Raw genomic sequence first — 18,278 nt, 5'->3', positions numbered from 1 at the left:
TTGAACCTGCTCCACTAAACCATCTGTCTTCTCAACTGACAAAGAGACCTCCACTAATTGCTGTTCATAAGGATCCACAATCATGCCAACCTATTCAGATTGACCATGTAGAGAATGGACATGAGGGTCAGAGTGAGCCCTCACAACAACTGTAGAAGAATCATCATCAATGAGAAGATGTAAGTCCTCAAGTTTTCCTCCCAAGTCAACTAAAGTTGGAGCTAGAAGATGAGATGTACCGTGCTGAGATGGACCTTTCACTATGGCAATATAAGCATGTGGATTGGACTGATGTGATCTTTCACTGCAACTATCGATAGAACCCCATGTGTCTGAAGCTGTTGAAGCACTATCGTTGGTGTCACTATTAGTTTCCATTATGTATGATGTATGAAGAGGAGTAGAGGATAAGCTCGAAGAACTTTCCTCAAAGTGAACATCCTTCACAAAAATCTCATGTGTCTCTGGATCAAGAATTCTGTAAGCTTTCACATTGTCTTCATAACCAATTAAGGTACAAGGCCTAGGTGTTAGTGCCTTACAACTCCTAGAAGAAAGGTTTGCCTAAGCTGGACAACCGAAGACTCTAAGGTGACTCACAACTGGTTTTCTGCCCCACCATGCCTCAAAAGGAGTCTTTCCATCTATGGCTGGATGAGGAGACCTATTAAGTATGTAAGTAGCACTGCTAATGGCTTCAACTTCAAGTGTAGGATCAAGAGACTTGGCCTTTATCATGCAACTTGCCATGGTCTTGAGAGTCCTAATCCTCATAGCTACAACATCTATCTTGTGTGGACTAAATGCTGGTGAGTTCTAAAGATCAATGCCCTCAATTTTGCAAAAGTTCTTAAGTCTTCTGTCAACATATCTATTCTCATTATCCACTCTTAATACTTTGATGGCTTTCCTTGACTTGCATTCAATATGAGCCTTCAATTCTTGAAGTTTATGAACTACTTCATTCTTATGATGAAGGAAGAAGACCCAAGTGAATCTTGAAAAGTCATCAACAAATGCAAGTATGTAGCAGCCTTGGCTGACTGAAGTCACTGCAAACAGTCCTACTAATATCATGTGAACTAGCTGAAGAACAATTGGAGCTTGAGAAGACTTCCCTTTATCATACTTCTCCTTAAGATGCATATCCACTGAACAAGATGAACATTCCCCTTTAGAAAAGCTAATATTGGGTAGACCTTTGACCATGTGTTTTGAGAAAAGTTGCTGAAGAGAGTGGAAGTTAAGGTGACCAAACCACTCATGCCATAAGTTGATGTTTGAATTAGAGTGAGTTAACAAGGCTTGAGAAGAACTCTTAGGCACAAAATGGGAGAAGGAATAAAGCCTCCTGTCATTATGGACTTTCCACACTGCTACCAATGAATCATCTTTGAGACTTCGCACCATCACTGAATTGGGAAGGAACTCAACCTTATGACCATCTCCTAGGTGAGTGATTTGGTAGACTGATAGTGGACTAGAACTTAGATTGGGAGCATAGGGAACATCTTTGAATTCCCCATCTTTCATTTCTACATGTCCTTTCCCTTCAACTTCCATCTTAGCATCATCTCCCATGAAAATGTGTGGTACCTGTGATTGCTTCAATGAAGAAAAGTCTTCCCTTGAAGAACCCATATGGTAAGAGGCACCTGAGTCAAGTATCAATTCTGAAGAAGAACTTGTGTTGGCCATAAGTGCTTGACCTTTACCCTTTCAAGAGTTAGGAGTAGAATCCTTGGAAGTACCTAGCACTTGAATCTTGTTCTTCTTGAGTAGATTTTCTAACTCATCAATTATTTTTGTCTTGCAATGATGCTCGTCATGATTTGGCTTTTTACAGTATGCACAAAAGAGTTTGTCCTTCTTTTCATTACTTCCCTGCTTGTTTGAAGAAGAACTGCCTTGTTGAGAGGAGTCATGTTGTGTCTCAGATTGTGTTTTTTGCTTCCACTGCTTCTTCTTGTTATTGCTTTTTCCCCCTTGACTAGATTTCTAAGCATCACTAGCCACCAAGGCTTTGGTCTTGGATAACTTGAGAAGTCCAAAATCCATCAAGTGAGATTGTTCAACAATCAACATGTTTGCAAATCCATCAAAGGAAGGCTTCTGGTAAGTAGATCCTATGGTCAACTTGTGAGTGTTAAAACTTGAAACAAAGTTAGCATACTCAAAAGGTAGCTTCTTCAGAATGTGATGTATCAACCTATCATCCTTAATGGAATTTTCACAATCTTTAAGAAGTGCCCTATACTCATTGACTTTGATGATATAATCTTGAATTGTGTCATAATTCTTAGGATCCAAGAGAAGTAGATCATCTTCAATCTGAAATCCCTTTTCTTCATCCACTTTACCATACAACTATTCAAGTTTATCCCAAGCTTCCTTAGAGTCTGAATAATTTTTAATGTGAAAGATAAGATCCCCATGTACACAAATCCTAATTACACCTAAAGCTTGTCGGTCTTGCCTTGTCCAATCAATGAGTTCTTTAGCATCAATAGGTTTAGTGATTGTACCATCAAAATAAAGACTATATCCTTTTTCCATTAATCTACTCCATGCAGTATCTTTCCATGTAGAATAGTTACATGAAGTTAAAGGAGGATATTTAAAACCCATGATGTAGAAATAAAAGAGCACAAAATAGAGACACAAAAAACATAGTACACACCCCCACTTTTCACTCAATCAAAAGATCCCCCCAAAAAAGATGCTTTGGCACTTTATAAGTAGTGCGTTTACAATGAGCCACTTGTTAAAATGAACAAAGTAGACTTTTTGATTTTGCTTTTACAACTACCTTATAAGGCTAAAATCTGTCACTTAAGCACTATAGCTTAGTTTTACAAATATTCTGAAAAGAAGCAAAGCTTTACAATGCCAAAGAAGGCCTAATTCTGAAAGTGAGAAATTGGTCCACACAACCCTAGAATATGACTTTAGATTTAAAAAATAGACAAAAAAAATGAACTTTCAAAAAAAAATAGAACATGAAAAAGTGACCAGATGTGCCCATACAGAGCTTCTGAAATTGCAAAATGTAGGATTATGCAAGTACAGTCGCCAAAAAAAACAAATTCTACAAAATTTGTGCACCAAAACTAGAAAACAACACCACGACTAGAAAATTTAGGAAATTCTACCTGATTTTTAAAAAAATTGTACCTGAATTAGAGTCCAGATGTCCAAGTTAGGAGCTCGCAAAGTCAAGCTACCAAATTGAAAAGTAATCTGGAGAGGGGTCAGGAGGAGAAACAATGAGTCTAAATTTGATGGTCAAATGATCGTTAACATAGTTCTAAAGCATCCAAAAATGACGTTTAGATGGGTGTCAAATTTAACACAGTAAAATAATGACGTCAGGAAAAAATTAGCGACTAAAGCTGATGTGGTCGATGAGTCAACAATCCGTACTATATGGATTATGCTGACATGGAAGAAATTTCTAGCTAGTTGTCCACGGGTGATGTGGCAATGCCAGTCAAATTTGTTGACTTGGTGGGAGCAATTTAAATGCTGCCACCTGTCATAGTTTTGAGGGTCTCCACGTGGGCGGGATAAGCATTTGTAGTAGGCGAGAAACAAAGCACCCGAAAAAGTTTTAAACCTATCAGAATCACAGCTACCAATGAGCCAGAGAACCTGTTGTGATGGACAAAAATCTACAATGTGGGTTGCGATGGAAACCGTGGTCAGAGTTGACTGTTCAACACCGGATAATGCCAAACGAAGGTCAGAGAACTGATCTGCTATTGCTGTCAAAAAAGAAAGATGGGTGCTAGATTCCAAATGCTCTGGGTGTTGTTAAGTGCACAGCCAGTGCCAAAAAAATGCAGACAAGGTCAGATTTGGTTCAGATCGTGTGGGAGAAGAAGCTTTACAGGCCAAAAGTCTATGCACAGTTGAAATAATGGTAGCGGGTTTCAATTTCTAAAATCCCACATGCAACATGGGTCAGTCTATAGGCTATTTAAATACCAGTCTCTGCAGCGACTAAAGTGAATGGCCTTGGGTAAAGACAAAGAATCGGTGGGATTTGTGAAGGCAGTTTGCGATTGCCGAATAGGGTCGCCAATTATACTCCGTGGAGTGAAATTTGTTGAGGGCGTAGACACCAATTTGTACGGCTCATGGATTAAACCCTGCGATAAATAAAAATGCAGTACGGGATTTGATAGCCTATTACTGCAAAAATATTTTTCGCTACCCTAGAAAAATATTTTCAAAAAATGCAGTACGGGATCTGATAGCCCGTTACTGCAAAAATATTTTTCTCTACCCTAGAAATTTTTTTCCAAAAAAATAGCAGAGAAAAAAATAATTCAGATCTGATAATTAAATTGAAGATTTGAAAATAATGACCATACCCATACTGCAAATCGGGGCCTCTAGGTTTCGATTTGCAAAAAAAATTTGCCTCACAGTCGACTTTGGGCCAAGGTAGGCATGCTTATAGTCAATTTTCACCGGTTCAACATTTCAGACACAATGGCGAGGTCAGATCTGGCACTGGATGCTCTCAATTTCTGCAGCACGCCAGATTCAGGCTGAGGTGATGAAGCAAACAAGAGGTCTTGAACGACTTGCGATGAGAAAGTCTCCAAGCTGCTCTGATACCATGTAAGAATTTGTCTAAGGGAAAAATTCACCCAAAAACTAAGAACTCAAACATAAGCACAACTGAAGACCAAAAATGGAGAGAGTATGATCACAATAACAATGTATTCAATAACTTGATACAAGAGTACATTAGGAGTGCCTAATTATAAAGGCTACATGAGAGCTTCTAGAATGCATAGAAGTTAGCACCATGAAGTGTGACACAACCAAGCACATGTCCACTAGATATGGATTATCCTCCATTAAGCATGGAAGTAAGTGCGGTGATGAGAGAATAAGCCTAGAAGGGTGGGATAAGCAAAACAATTTTTTAGACACCATGTACTCAAATAGAGGTGCTTACTCCTATGTTGTCAACATGAAAACTCACAAAGTTGCACAAAATCCTTAGTGTCTCATAAATAAAAATAATAAAATAATGCAATATAATTAAATAATGCATTAACCTACGTAAACTTAAGTAAGTGTAAATAGTAAAGTACTTATTTACACCAACAAGAAGTGTGAAATTTGTGTCGATCCTCATTCAGAATACTTTTGTTTATCACATGAGAACTTTATTTCTAGTGCAAAGAAATGAATTCTCACATGAGAACTTGCAATTTTGCAAATCAAGTGACAATAATTTAGTTTAAAGTTGCATTCTTTTACATTGTAGCATGAATTTTGTATTCATTTCTTCATCGTTCTAATTTCTTGATCAAGTACTAACCATGTGCTTGTTGTTGTTGTTCATGTATGCAGGAGATCTTCGATGATGTCTCTTTCAAATCCCATTATCTGCCATATGGAGCACTGTTACATAGCCTAGATGATGTAGATATGGCCCACATTGACCGATTAGGTCTCTCATCTTTATGCCAAATCCCAGCAATGCTAGTGAGTCACATCTTTTTTACTACCTTGGTTGAGAATTTCCATTCAGAGACAAACACGTTCCATTTTCTAGTAGGAGAGATGACCATCACACTAGAGGATATATACAGGATACTGCAAATCCTTTTCCATAGAGTGAGGGTGGTATATGATGTGGTGCCCCACGCAGGCACAGAGGCATTATGCACTATCTTTGGAAGAAAGTTAGCGAGTGGTCGAGCCATCACCTGGGATGAGGCCATTCATACTTATGGCTTGACACACAGATTGGCATCAGTATTAGCTATATTCCTCTGCTGCTTCTTGATGCTTGACAAAGGATAACACAGATTGGAGTGAGGTTAGGCTGTGATGCTACAGTAGATGTTGGATGTCCCAGAGAGATTTGGGTGGGGACAGTGCATGCTTGTACATGTGTACCATGAGATGCATGAGATAGTGTACCATGGGAAGAAGACTATGGCTGCAGGTCTGTATGTTTTTTAGATTTGAGTGTGGGAACACCTACCAGTGTGCAGGTTAATCCATGAGGATGATAGAGAGCCCATGGAGCCTCGTATATGTAGATACAAATGGCACATTACCTAGGTCAACCTAGGTGAGATTGATCATTGGTGAACCCTTCTCAATGACCTAGTCTCCGTCCTATGGTGGCCCTAGCAAGAGATCGAGGATTGGGATGATGTTCCTAGGGAGCTTAGCTGGATGTTCTACTCAGGGCCACTATTAGGCCAAGCATCTTAGGTGATAGAATGATTCACCATAATATGGGTGTGGCGACAGTACGACCAGTCACAAGATATTTCACAGGAGTACTACACCTATGCCAGCTTGGCAAAGGATACAAAGCAGGGGTGGCCAACACAATTAGATCCTGGTTGATCAATGATAGATGTGCACAACCTAGTTGTGTCATAGTGGGATTATTTACCAAATGTAGTAGATGTAGGGATGACACCTGCATACTAGGCATACTTTATTAGCCATCCCATCCCTCAATTTATAGATCCCTTGGGAATGGTAGCACAGGCTCCCCAAAAAGCACTAGTTTAGGACCCTATGCAACATCCAACATAGCAGAAATAGGCACCACAGCAGTAGGCACCATAGCAATAGAAACCATAGGTGTGACAAAGGACATGGCAAGTGTGGATTCCCCCACACTAGGTGGTGTCAGATATAGGTGCCAGAGACAGTGGTATAGAGCAGGGTCAATGAAAAAGGCTGAGGACAAAGGAGCAAGTACCCTTACAGTAGGCACCTAAGTTACTAGATGAGGAGATGCATGGGTAGCCTTCCACTGGGCAAAAAGATGTACTACAGTGATATAGGGATTGAATTTGTCTAGCCTCTCATCAATTGGGAGATTTATAGATCTAGGTAGTTGTGAGGGATGTGTAACATGCTAAGCAGGATTAAGAGATCCTTAGATTGAGGGAGAGAGCATAAGCTTCTGAGTAGAGGGTAGAGATGTTGCAAGATGAGGTTCAATTGTAGGCAACCTAAGTGGCCTATTACTTCATAGTATAGTTGATGGTGGTGCCTGATGAGGCTCTAAAAGTGCCTCACTTTTTATAGTATGCTTGTGAGTCCAGGGGTGCAATTCCTCCTACCAGACTTGATATGCCACCGCCTCCTCCTCCTCCTACTCCTCTTAGAGCTGAGGGCACAGGAAAAAGTTGGATGCTATGTCCTTTGCCCTTGATTTTGATATCTAGCTATGTATCAATTGGTGTGCTAACACTATTTTGTACCATTTTGATCAATAGCACTCGAGTAGCATCCATTTTTGTACTGACACATTTTATATAAATACATATATATACATAAAAGATTTTGAGCCAAGTATTCCTATGTACACGAGATTGTCAGTATGTGCTTTACTTGGATGTACATGAGATATTTATGTGATGATCGTGTTTGATTTAATGTGATGTGATTATGTAGTGTAGATGACATGAGTGTATGCATGTAATGCATATGGAAATGAACTAACATCTCATGAAGTGTTATATGTTTCTACTTGATAGTGATAGTATCCCCTCAAAGAGCATGTGAATACAAACCAAAGAACTAAATGCTTGTGCAACCATGGAGAATCCTAATATGTTTGAAGAGATTCATAATCTCCCATCACAAAGGATGGAAACTTAGTTGCAATTGAATCACATGCTTATGCAAGACTATGTTGAATGCAATCCTAGGTCTAATTACCAAGCATTGATAGTTTATCATCATTGAGCATAGAACAAAAAACTATATGTCCTACAACCCCCACTGACATTTTAATCATGGGAATATGAATAGGACATAGGTTATAGGTTTTCCGAGATTAAATGTAAGCATTCAAGGCACAAGAAGCTAGAATGAGAAGAATATTTGTCCCTTTTATTGTAGCAAGTTAAAATAAGCATCAAAACATAAACATTAGGATGACCAAAATGTTGCTTGCATGGTAGACACACCAAACACACAAGAGATCCATCTTATGCTAAGTATTCAATAAGTTTCTATCCACAACAACCCTTGCATTTGTAACCTAAGATAGAAGTGTGCTAGGTATACTCACAGTGACCCATACATTCACTTAGTAGGATGAGTATCAATATTTACTATAGCATGAAGAGTTCACTCCAATAGACAAGGAGAAGAAACAATGGTATTGATGTATTCGTAGAAAAGGAGTCAAGGTACACCCAGCCATCCAATACAATATGAAGGCTCTTATAATGGACACCCCTCTTAGAGGAATATGTTAACTAATTGGAACCAAACGATAGAAATAAAGAAAAGAAAAGATCATACCCCCAATCATCACTTCTCTAGTAAAAAATGACATCATCAAGTTGCTCGAGGAGATATGATGAAAGCAAAAAAAATGAAACAAACAAAGGAAAAAAACTAAGCATATCCAAACAAGTATGTCATTTTGAGTTCAGTGTTTGTTGTGGGATTGATGTCAAGTGTTAGTATCCAAAACATGAATGAAAGAAATCTCTTTAGTAAGGTGAGGAAAGTAGATAGATGTAGGCAGAATGACTGGTGACTGAGATCAAAGAGGAATCTTTGAGGTGAAGAACCTAAAGAGGACTAAGCAATAGTAGATAGGCATAGCCAGTATGATTGGTGACTGATGCAAGAGAGATCTTCCAAAAATAAATCTTAGAATGTGACCCAAGCAATAGTAGGCAGACACAGCTAAAACAACTAGTGACTGTTGCAAAAGAGATTCTATGAGGAGAATCTCAAAAAGTAGTGACACTAGTGATAGTAGGCAGACGTAGTGAGGACCACTGGTGATTGTCATGCAAGAGATTCTATGAGGAAAATCTTGAACAAGAGTGACACAAGTGACAGTAAGTAGATGCAATGAGGACCACTAGTGACTATCACGCAAGATATTCTATGAGGAGAATCTTGAACATGAGTGACACTAAAGGGGAATGCCCCCAAGCTGTGAGAAAATTCAATCCATGGATACATGAGTAGAAAGTTGGAAAAGTAGTAAAGCAAATATACAAAAAGTTGGAAGATGCACTGCAAGATGGAGCATTGTAAACAAGAGGCACCTGTTTACCAAGTTTTCACCTTCTTGGCAGAGCTTTCATTTTTTTGCTACCATGATGCTTGTTTCCAGGTTTTCACCAATGGCACTTTTCTTGTTTTTCAATTTTTTTGTATTTTTCTCTTTTTGATTTTTTATTTTATTTTATTATTTTTAAATTTTTTTGGTATCACCAAGGTTCCTTTTGCTAGGTTTTGACCAAGGTAATGATTTTTTAGGACTTTTTGCAATTTTTAGATTTTTTCAAGATATTTAGATATGTACAAAGAGCTACTGAGATCAGATCAACTGTAAAACTGCTTTAGGTGGAGAGTGTTGACAAGTTCCTTGAGCACTTCTCCCTTAGCTATGGAAAGCTGATAAGCACCAGATCCATATATTGCAGTAATGATGTAAGGACCAAGCTAGTTTGGTTCAAACTTCCTTTTCTGTACTTGTTGTTGTTGATTCTTAGGGTTCTCTCTCAGGACAATAAGCTCATAGATGGTCACATGCCACTTGCCGATGTTTATCCAATAACACTAGCTCTTGAAGCTGAGCTATCATGTAATCTTCATTAGTAATAAGGCCCTTCATAGAGATTCTCAAGGTAGGAATCTTGACCTCTATTGGGAGCACAACATCCACTCCATAAACTAAAGCAAAGGGTGTCGTACCCATTGGAGTCTCGATGCTTGTCCTATATGCCCATAAAGCTAGATTAATCTAGACGTGTTAGTCTGTCCTAGATTTGCTGACTATGTGATGCAAGATCTTAAGGATTGTCTTATTGGATGCCTTAGTCTGGCCATTACCCTAGGGGTAATAGATGGAAGACCAATTTTGTGTCATTTTGAATCCCTTGCACAATTCCTTGAGGTATTTTTTTTTGAATTGTCCTCCATTGTTAATAATGATTGAGGATGGTACACCATACCTACAAATGTTGTGGTTTGTGATAAAAAGAGCTACAGTTTTTCCATTGGTGACTATGAGAGGTATTGCCTTTACCTACTTTGTGAAGTATTCTTTAGCCATGATGATGAAATTATGTCCATTAGAAGAGGATGGGTGAATCTATCACACCAAGTCAAAGGCCCATTGCTGAAATGGCCACATTGTAGTAGAAGGAATCAGATCTCTAGCTAGATCGTGGATCAGATTCCCATGGAGTTGACACTTCTTGCAAGACCTAGCTTACTTGATAGCTTCTTGTTCCATCTTAAGCCAATAGTAACCAACTCTAATGAGTTTGTGAGCTAGTGTCAAGCCATTTGAGTGAGATACACAAATGCCCTCATAAAAGTCAATTAATGTGTGTTTGGACTCTTCAAGTTCTAAACACCTAAGGAGTGTTTTGTTGAGACCTCTCCTATACAAATCATCAGTGATAATGACATACCATGAAGCAGTATGGATAAGGTAACATTTCTCATTATGGGTTAGACCTTCTAAAATGGTTTGATTATAGAGATAGGAATAGATGTAACGATAGCGAGATGAGTCTTGTCCTACAATAGAATAGATCATCCTAGAATTAGGGGTATCATAGGCTAGGTAGTATAACACTTCCACCAAGAACTCATGTTGGATATCATTTTTAGGCATCTATAGCAAGGAGGCCAAATTAGCCATATCATCAGTCGCTTTATTATCTACACACTAGTACATTTGGGCTCATTTTTCGACCTTTATTGGTCAAAATTTTGACCCATTTTTTGACCAATCTTCGACCAAATTCAACTAACAAATTGGTCGATAATTTTTTGGTCAAAATTTTGACGAACCTACTAGATGGTCAAAATTTTGACCAATACATTGGTCGAAAAATGTTCAAGTTGTTGAGCCATTTTTTGCCATTCATTGGTCAAACTTTCGAACAATGCTTGGTAGAAATCTGTGGGACATTGGTCAAAATTTCAACCAATGCATGGTAGAAAACTAGATGGCATTGGTTGAAAAATTTTTGGTCAAAAATTAGACAATCTAGTAGATTGGTCAAAAGTTCAACCAATACAGTGGTCAAAAAATGTTGGCATTGTTAGCACATTTTCTGTCATTCATTGGTCAAACTTTCAACCAATGCTTAGTAGAAATCTGTAGGGCCCATATCATGGATAGTGATATCATGGACCCACTTTCCATGTACTAGGTAGAAAGATTTCTAATCATGAGATCGAGCCAGGATCAAAGGGTGGCGTTGACTCGCTATGAAGAAGTGCTCAGAAGTTAAGTATAGCGAGTTAGTGAGTGTGGCCCACCACTGTTGAACTAAAATTATTGTCCACAAGATCAAGTCTGGATTGAAAACACTCATTGACTCGCTATAAAGAGATGTGCAAAAATTAGATATAGCAAGTTAACAAGAAATGGACCTAGCATCATGTTCTTAAAGGTTGTTTCAATTGTCTACCACACGATTAAAGTAAGATCAATGATCATCGCTAGCTCGCTATGGAAAGGTGCTGAAGACTTATGTATAATGAGTTAGCAAGTTGATGACACGTGTCTGTAGTCATCCATGGGCCTAGTTTGAAGTGCTAGCCTTGAAGGAAAGGTAGAGGTGGAGGTGTTTTTTTGGCTTGACTGCCAATGTGTTAAGAAGAAAGCTGAGTCAGCTTAGTTGTCATATCAGATCGTAAGATTTTTCAAGGATCAATGGCACAAGTTTAAAAAAGAAAGTGTGACACCACTCTATTTTTCTATTTGATGCATTTATTATAAGTGAAAGCCTCGATTATGGGAGAAATAGAGTATAACACAAAGATTTTCATTAATTTCAATCCCACACAAACAGAGATTGCAAATTTTTTGAGCACAAGAGCCTGATTGATTGTGTCATGTTAAGCTTGGTAAAGACGTGAAACTATTCTTCTATCATTCGAGAGAAATTTTAGAAGTTCAGAGAAGAACAAGTTTAGCAAGTCAAGTAAGTACTCATATTATAACCTCTATGGCATTCCAATTCTCTCAATACTGTCAAAATGACTCCTAAGAAACCATTCTCTGGGAAAATTAACTATATGGATAGGAATTTCCATGATGATTTATTAGAATTACTCTCAGAATCTACTGTACAACCTGCACAAGTTAAAAAGTCGATTTCCTTAAACCCTAGGCTTAAAACTGGTGATGGCCTATATGACAAGGGGAACTAGTTTAGGGATGCAACAACTACTCAAAATGGCCTTATCTTGTTTAAAAAGTGGTTTTTGAAAAGAAAGTTGTTTTCTCGGCATGCTAATGTCTGGAATTTTGATTTGGGAAAGTTAGTAGTCCCAAGTGTTTTCATGGATTATGATATGCTTGAAGCCATTGCTAAGAATTACGACCAAGCCATTAGGGTTGTAAGAAGAAAGGATGGTGTGCCTCTATTCTCAATTACCCCTGAAGAAATTAGAGAGGTTTTTCACCTGGAACCATTATTAGACTACCATGTGCAAATCAATCTACTAGAATTAGAGAATGAATATAAAGAAAAGAAGGATGTAATTAGGGGAGGTGCACTAAGGGCACATATTGGTACAATAAGAACTTTTCCAGTAATTACTGTAGCCTCTAGAGATTCTTTTAAGAAGAGTCTTTTCACTTCTCGGGCTGTAGAGATATACAGGACCTTATGCCAAGTTTTTGGTGAAGATGAGCAAGAATTTATGCCCATTGGTTTCATGTGCATGATGGTTTAGATTGCTTCCTTTGGTGTAGATGTTATTTTTTATTTTTCTTCCTTTTTGGCTGAAGAAATTCACATTGTTTTAGTTGGGATTGCGAAGGGCAAGGTGGAAAAAAATTTTGGTCACTACTCTCTATTAATGCATATGTTTTTGTTCAAAGGAGTGACATATTTTGGTAATGAGATGGAACTAAATAGAGAGGAGAATGGGAAAATACTACCAGTCCAGTTGTGGAGTGCAGATATGACCTGGGATGCAAGTAATGCTAGTTTTGTCAGATTTGATAGATATTTTGCTGCTAAATTGAGATGCCTCATATTGAGTGACAATTCTAGAATCCCTAGGGTACTAATGAGTCTCATCAGGCCTATGGATAACCCCCATGACTTGAAAGTTTCACATAATTAGGGAGATATCATCCCCTACCCTATTTCTACTATTTTTAGAATTTATGGTTTCAAGGGGAACCCTCATGTTTTGCCTTACCAAGTTCCTTTGAAGGTGGGAATGGCTAAAGTTTTATGGCAGTTAGGGGGAGTGGAAGAAATGTTTTTTGTTGAAAAGGAAATTACGGTCAATTTTCCCTACCTACACAGTGGCCCATCAGTTTGTGATTACAAAAGGGGGATGGATCTTTTTGCATAAAATTTTGGAGCAGTATATGATGGCTGTCTCTCATCCCCGTTTTTGTGATTCTGAGGGATTTTTCAATCAGATGTTGAGGCATAGAATCAAGTTGGGAATGATCAAGCATGATTCTTATTATCCAGAGGATATTATAAGGAATGAATTCTCATTGCAAGAGCAGGAAACCAAAAAGGAAAAATGGAGAGTTTATTCCTAGGTCTTAGAATTCATTCATTGTTTTGATAATAAATATGATCCTTTGGATAATGCTATTACAGAGGCTGAAAAAATAAGTAAGCTCATGAATACCTTCCCTAAAATAATGGAGGTCATGAATGAAAAGAAATAATTTTTTATTGATTCATATCTTGATAAGGCGAGAGAGGTCATGAGGAGGTTGGCTTTCACTCCAAATGTGAGAATTGATAAAATAATTGTACAAAAGAGGCTTGAATATACTATAATTTAGAATAAAAGGGTTCCTATAGATAAGGGAAAACAAATAATAGGATCTACTAGTATAGCCCAAGAGGAGAGACCTGAAGAGCCTAGTCTTAAGAGGCAAAAGGTAATGACAAAAGAAAGGCCTCAAGATGAGGAATATTCACTCACCCAGTCCCCTTTGAGGATTGGAGAAGAGCAACTCACTAGTGAACAGGTTGAACAAATGGGATCATAGGGAGATATTTTTATTACTCAAGCAAAATTAGATGAGGGTAACCCTCCAAAACTTCCTCTCCCAAGTTTGGATCTAACAATAGCTGATTATAGAGGCAGAGAGTTGGACCCTGTATTAGAGCAGGCAAGTCATCAATTTTTGACTGATGATAGTTTTTTGAAATCAAGGGCTTTTCAACAGTTTGTATGGAGGACAAACATGAATGTTTTAAAGGAGAAATGTAAAAAGATGAAAATAGAGCATCCAGAAATGGACGAAACTTCCATGCAAAACCAAATTAAAGAAGAAATGATGAGGGAATTGCAGAATATAAGCCCTGAGGAGGGGAGGAAAATGATAAAGGCATCTAACATTTTATTATTGCCCAATTGAGATATTGCAGATGCATTAATTTTCAATTCTATTTCAAGTAGATTGGAGTTGCAAGACCCAAATAGAAGAGACTTCCAAGGCACTTCATTCATTGAAGATCAAGCTGCATTGGTTAGTTGGTCATTGAGAAAGGGATCTAGAGCCACACCATCAAAATCAAATGAGTTTGGGTTGATGGGAAATATACTTGTAAGAAGGGTTGCTAACACTTCACATGTACAGGTAGCATATTGGAATGTGGATTCTTCTAAGTTTGTGTTGGCCACTGCTAAGAAGGAGGAACAGGTTATGTCTGAGTTACAGAATAAATATGAAACACTTCTTGAGGCCTATAATAGGGAGGTAAAAAGGAGAATTGAACTTGAAAACAAGGCAATGGGGAAATCCACAAGGCCAAGAATAACATAACCCCGTCCTCCAGTGGAACCTTTTAAATCCACCCCCCTTGTAGAGATACCAGACACACCTCAAAGGCCCGAATATTATATAGCTGAGGAATTTGAAGAAGAGAAGAGAAAACTATGGGCCTTACATGTAGAGTTAAATACACAATATGAGGATAAGCTTAGAAAGGCTCAAATGTATTTAGTGGACAAAATTGAGTGGCCCTTATTCTTTGATCAGTTGGTAAAAGTAATAGATATATGGGAGGAATTGAAAACTCATGATGATACCCTAAAGCCTATTGTTAATAAATGGGGAAGAAGGGAAAAGGAAATCACCCTTCTATGTTATTTAGTTATAAAGTCTTCCAATGACCATGTTGAAAAATTCTAAGATATTGCTAATGACCTGTCAGATTTTGATAATAGGAGAGTTGCTCTGCAACTAAAAATTGTTTCTTATTTGAATAAGTACAAGAATCAAAAATTTGATCTATTTCCTTATGCCTTGGACAGAAAGAAGAAATTGAAAATAAGGAAGAGTGGATTGAAGAATTGGATGACCTTTTCTGCACAAGGATAAATAAAGTTATTAATGAAAAGGGGCATGCCTGGTGGGCCACCATGACAGAGGAATTAGTTAAATTCTAATTATTTTTTGATTCTTTGAAGCAAGAATTTGTTGGTTTTAAAAAGGAGGTTGGTTATATTTTAAAAAATAAAAATGATATCATATAGTTTAGTTGGCCGGATGATATACAATTTGACACTTGGATGGCAGATCTTTTGTTGGACAAGCAGTTAGAGGAGGACAGTTCAAATGATGATGAGAAACAAGAAGGCGAGGTGCAAGTTATTGACACCTTTGCACCAAAATTGAAAAAAGAAGAAGGGGAAAAGGTAATAATGCCTACTCAAGGTGAAATCAATGAGAACCCATAGGAGAAAACTAATTTGGAGGTATCAAAAGATCATCCTTCTTTGGCCAGCTTGGTAGCCACATATTCTGAGGAGCTGAAATAATGAGAGACAAATCAAAAGTTGATGATTCATAATAGAAACTAGAACGGGCCTACCTGAAGGAATATTTGATACGCCTGACATTCTGTTGTGATTGTTTTTGTCTTTTTTATGATGCTTTGTTCCTTGGACACTTGTCAGATCATAATTGCCCTTTGCTTGTTGCAACTCATGCTATATAAACAAGTTTTCAAGGCATTGTGATGGTCTGAGACTTGTGCAATTTTTTGTTTCTTTCAAGAATAGTACATATTCAGTCGGTCCAATAGTATGCAGAGGTTTTGAGTTTGCTTCCATTGTACTTTCTGATAAGAAAATTGAAATGACAAAAATGGCAATCTATTTTGGGCATTCAATTGGTTTTCTATTGGTTATTGTATTAGTCATATGAAAAGGATAATACAAAGGGGTATTTATACTATATCTGTGGATCATCAATTTTTGTCTCTAGTTTATGGGTTTGTTTACTTTGAAGTCATTTAAATAAGGTTTATTTGGCTGAATGTAGTCTGGATGGGTTGTATGCTAGTTTTGTTGTTGCTTTTAATTCAAGCAATTATATAAATGCTTTAGTAAATCAGTAGGGTTTATGAGTTCATAAAAGGGATATCGCATAAGAATGGAGATGGGTGATTGCAGTTGATTAATTTTTATACAAGTTATTTGAATTAGATCTCCCACCAATAGTGAATTTCTTGCCCAATGGATAAGGCACTGGTCCTATAAATCAGAAGTAAACAAGGATGAATTCTACTGCTGCATATCAAATCATCTTACAAAATCAAAATTATTTTCAATACTATTCAAGAATTATAAATTCTGGTCTCAAATCATTTATATCTAATTCTTGAGTCATAGGTAGATGCTATTTCTAGGAATATTTGTAAATTTTAGGAGAATTATGACCAGATCTGCTGATAAGGAATGTGTATAAGTTTGAGAGCATTGAAGAATTGAAGTGAGCTATCTATGTATGTGAGGGTAACATAGGAGAATCGAAATGAAACTAAGATAATTTCATTTTTGAATTCTACTGCACTGTGCACTTGTACAAATCCTTTCTTGTTCCTCTTTGTGCCCACCACTTAGCCCACATTATTGACCACCACTTAGCCTACATTATTGAGTGTCCTATACAAGAAAGTCTTATAGCAAGAAATTTACCCAAGATTCTTGGAGTTGTTCCACTATAAGATATGATGAAATCATGAACTAATTGCCTATTATTTAAGAAAATGAGAAACACTATAAGACACTTTGTAGTGCTACAATAATATCCAAATCACCAAAGTAGGCATGCTTTTTCGATCATATTCTCTCTCAGACACAGATGTAACATGCATTTTGGTTGCACATGATTTCTAGGAGCTTGGGGTTCACTATCAATTCCAACATCTTCGACTAAATTTTTTGAACAAGTCAAAAGTTGTCCCACTATAATGATTACTAATAAACTTTATCATTGTTCAAGTCAAAAGTTTATCATTAGCAAAAATGGTAGATAATTTTGTTCATGGTCTCAAGGAAAACAAAGACTACTTGACAATAGCAAGAAACAACACAGATGACTTAGAAATAGTCTATCACAATGAAAGACATATTTTGCCCATCATAACACTAACAGTGCTCTACTGTCTCATTTTTGGTAACAAAGACACCCCCCAAACATGAAGGATTCACCCCCCAAACATCTTCAAACATGAAATGATCCACTGTCTATTAGACTGGTGTCTAATCTAGGCTAAACCTCCATCAACAATTACCATCCAACACTGCACTTGCACCAAGTTTTCCCACTTTCCTACATTTGGTTAATATAGTACAAATTAATTATCACAACCTCATTGTCTCCCACCAATAACAATGACTATAGGTGGTAGGAGAGAATCTACATTGGAAACTTCAGAATAAGTACAATTGATTGTGCCTAACCAGTCAATGGTTTGAATGCACCAGTCTATTATTCCTTACTCAACCCACAATGAAAATTTTAAAAATGCGTGGAAAAGATAAAAAATAATAATAAAATGTTCTCACATTAAATATTAGTCAAATTGCATTTGATACATCATAGGAACTCAGTATTCCATGGGATAGAGATTGAATTGTAGAGAACAGGATTATTTTATTGATTATAATTTTTTCACAATGCCTTGTCTCACCACCCCAACTCTGCTTCTCCCCCAAAAACTTGACAAATCCCTTCTAAATAACCAAACAACAGTAAACAACCACTACTGTCTAACTATCTGACTATTACTAGTTAGTTATAAACTGAAATTTGTTGTCTAAGTTGACACAAAGTGTCAACTTTGACAACTTACAATAATATATGCCTTTAATATATTTCACTAACCTTTTCAAAGGTTTTATAACTTCACTAACCCTTCCAAAGACACCTAAAACCCTTACAAGATTCTCTTTGCATTTTTTCTACATTTGATACTTTTCTTATAGGTGGACATGTCTATCAC

The sequence above is a fragment of the Cupressus sempervirens genome, chromosome 4, assembly GCF_028749045.1.
Source record: "Cupressus sempervirens isolate cs-2001-9-10 chromosome 4, ASM2874904v1, whole genome shotgun sequence".
NCBI lineage: Eukaryota > Viridiplantae > Streptophyta > Pinopsida > Cupressales > Cupressaceae > Cupressus > Cupressus sempervirens.
This window is presented reverse-complemented; position numbering follows the sequence as displayed.